Source organism: Herpailurus yagouaroundi, unplaced genomic scaffold, assembly GCF_014898765.1.
Source record: "Herpailurus yagouaroundi ecotype Mexico unplaced genomic scaffold, PumYag 349, whole genome shotgun sequence".
In the NCBI taxonomy this organism is placed as follows: domain Eukaryota; kingdom Metazoa; phylum Chordata; class Mammalia; order Carnivora; family Felidae; genus Herpailurus; species Herpailurus yagouaroundi.
Window position 1 is genome coordinate 473 of NW_024412566.1, and position 2,535 is coordinate 3,007.

General features: G+C 45.2%; 1 long non-coding RNA gene across 1 annotated transcript in view; it reads left to right on the top strand.

The window, feature by feature from the left end:
* Positions 1-1,550: 1,550 nt before the first annotated feature.
* The window catches only part of LOC121021898 (uncharacterized), a 12,226-nt gene continuing 11,241 nt past the window's right edge, over positions 1,551-2,535 (top strand). Inside the window, exon 1 of the long non-coding RNA XR_005786737.1 lies at positions 1,551-1,673. This is a non-coding gene — a long non-coding RNA (uncharacterized LOC121021898). The remainder of the gene's footprint in view (positions 1,674-2,535) is intronic.

The window sequence follows — 2,535 nt, forward strand, 5'->3', positions numbered from 1 at the left end:
CTAGCTCACTGCCTATTTTTGTATGGCAAGCTAATGGTTTTTACTTTAAAATGGCTGGGAGTGGGGGAAAGAAACTCAGAAGAGGAACATACGTACGATGCGCAAGAGCGATACGAAATTCAAGTTTCGGTGTGCACAAATCAAGTGTGACTGGAGCACAGCCAGGCTGATACGTTTCTGCATCATCTATGGCTGCTTTCACACCACAACGGCAGGGTGGTGTTACTGCAACAGAGACCAGACGGCCTGTGGGGCTCAAAATATTTACTCTCTGGCTGCCTACCAACCAGGGTGCCAACCCCGGCTGCACACCAGTGATCCTCACGGGGTGTGGTGCAAACCTTGCAAGGAGGCTTTCTGGAGTCACTTTGAGGACTGGTACGTGAAAGCCGGTCTGGAGGCGTGTAGCCGGCCTTCTCCGAAGTCCTGCCTCATGTTTGAGAAGCTGCTGCTAAAATGAACGGGGGCGGCTGACTCTGATGATACAGTCCAAATGTGAGGCGCAGCCCGATGCTGGGGACGTTGGTGACAGGCGGAAATCAGAAATGATGTCTCTCCTCCCCCTACCCACCTCCACCCACTCCCCTCCCCAAAACCCACTGAATACTGTAACTATTGTTCTCTTCCCAATCCTTACCGACACACCAATGTCAGGACAAGTTCTAAATAAATACAACTGCCTGGGTCAGGCGTCGGCAAACTTTTTCCGGAAAGGCCAGATCGTAAATATTTCGGGCTTGCAGGCCACACCATTGCCGCTGCAACTACTCCGCTCTGCCGCTGAGACACAGAGGTTGTCACAGACAACATACAGACGAATGGACCTGGCCATGTTCCAATAACCGTGACTTCTGGCCGCTGAAATGTGAGTTCACATAACTTTCCTAGGTCACAAAATATTCTCCTGATTTTTTCGCCAAACATTTAAACCTGCATAATTTGCTGACCTCTGATCTGTGTACCGGTTCAGTGTGGTTTCCCAAGAAGCTTCAATCTTTTCTAATCACTCCCAATTCTTCTTACTTTGAAGGGGGATGTCTGCGTGTTCCCAACTTGCTCTTCTGAAGGCAAGTGGCGCCGCTAGCTTTTTGGGATTTCACCAGCTCTGAGCCACTCTCAGCCCGAGAGTAAAGGCTCACCTTTTACCACTCAGTCCCTCTCTCCCCAGGGATGGCAAACACACGACCCGAGAGCCAACACTAACTTCAAACATCAGTGCCTTCCCACTGCCCCAAGATTGTGGTGTTGATGGCTTTGGTTGACGAATCCACACAAGAGCTCATAATTCTGTTGGTTTTTCATTTAAACAATCACACTTGGGTGTATCAAAAAAAAAAAGGGGGGGGGGAGACATGGAGAGAATTTTTAATAAACTGATTTGAAATGCTGGTTACCTGCAAATATTTAAGTGCATGTTTGAGAAAGAATATAAACTATGACCAATCAATTGAGGCGTCTCAATACGGTCTACAGGGCAAAGACATACATGGTCACCGACTGCAATGAAATTTATATTTGCAGGGAAATGACAGCGGCCAGATGCATTCTGCCGGGAACCAGATTTTGAGCAACGCTGTCCTCTCCTGGTACAAGCCTTTACAAAACCCACTTGAGCCTCTGTGCCCAGTCTGGACACACTCGTCTGATTTCACAGTGAGCCAGGGAACTACTGGGTGACTTTTTCCTGTTCTGTCTCATTAGATTAGCTGTCTTCTTAAATTTCTGGGCAGTGATCTGAAGTCTACCTAACTGGATTTTAAAAGTAAAGGAACCTATGACACTTTATAAATGAAACAATTTGTTACACATTCCAAAAGTAGTTTTAAAAGACTTAAAAGAGGGTTTATAGACTTCTAAAGGGAAAGTATGGGAAAAGAAAAACAGAAGACCCCTGCATTAACACTGAAAAGGAAAAGGGTAGTTTTCAGAGGGAAAATGATCAAAGTATTTTGGTAATAGGATGGGTGAAATATACCTAATACCTATTTGTATATACCTAACACATATACCTACGTACATAATTGCCTTCATGTTTATAGCTTTCCTAAGATTAATACCGTTTACTTTTTACCTTAAACAACAATAACAAAACCCTGATGGCTCTTAACTGAATCTCTATATTATTATTTGAATTCCAGTCAATAAGATGAAAGGTTATATTCTCAGATAAACGGAATTGGGTTTTATTGTCTTCCTACGCACGTAAGCTTATCCCACAGCTTTTTGTTTGGTCAGTTGGCCTTTTTCCCCCTCTGGCACACGAAATGGAATCTATTTGCTGTCCCTGCTGTAACCATGTGCTCCACCAACAATTTCTGCTCGTGGCAAAGTCGGAAGGAAGCTCGCTGCCGGGGACACTGTGCAAGTCCCTGCAGTGGTCTCCCCAGGGGAGTCATTTAGATAGTAAACCTGCTTGGGCCTGAGGGCAGCTCAGTTTGAGATTTCAAAATGTACTGAAGCAGGCAGAAATATGTGAGAAATATTTTGTAAAGGATCTCAATGCGGACAAAGCATGTGGAGCTAAATCCTATCGGG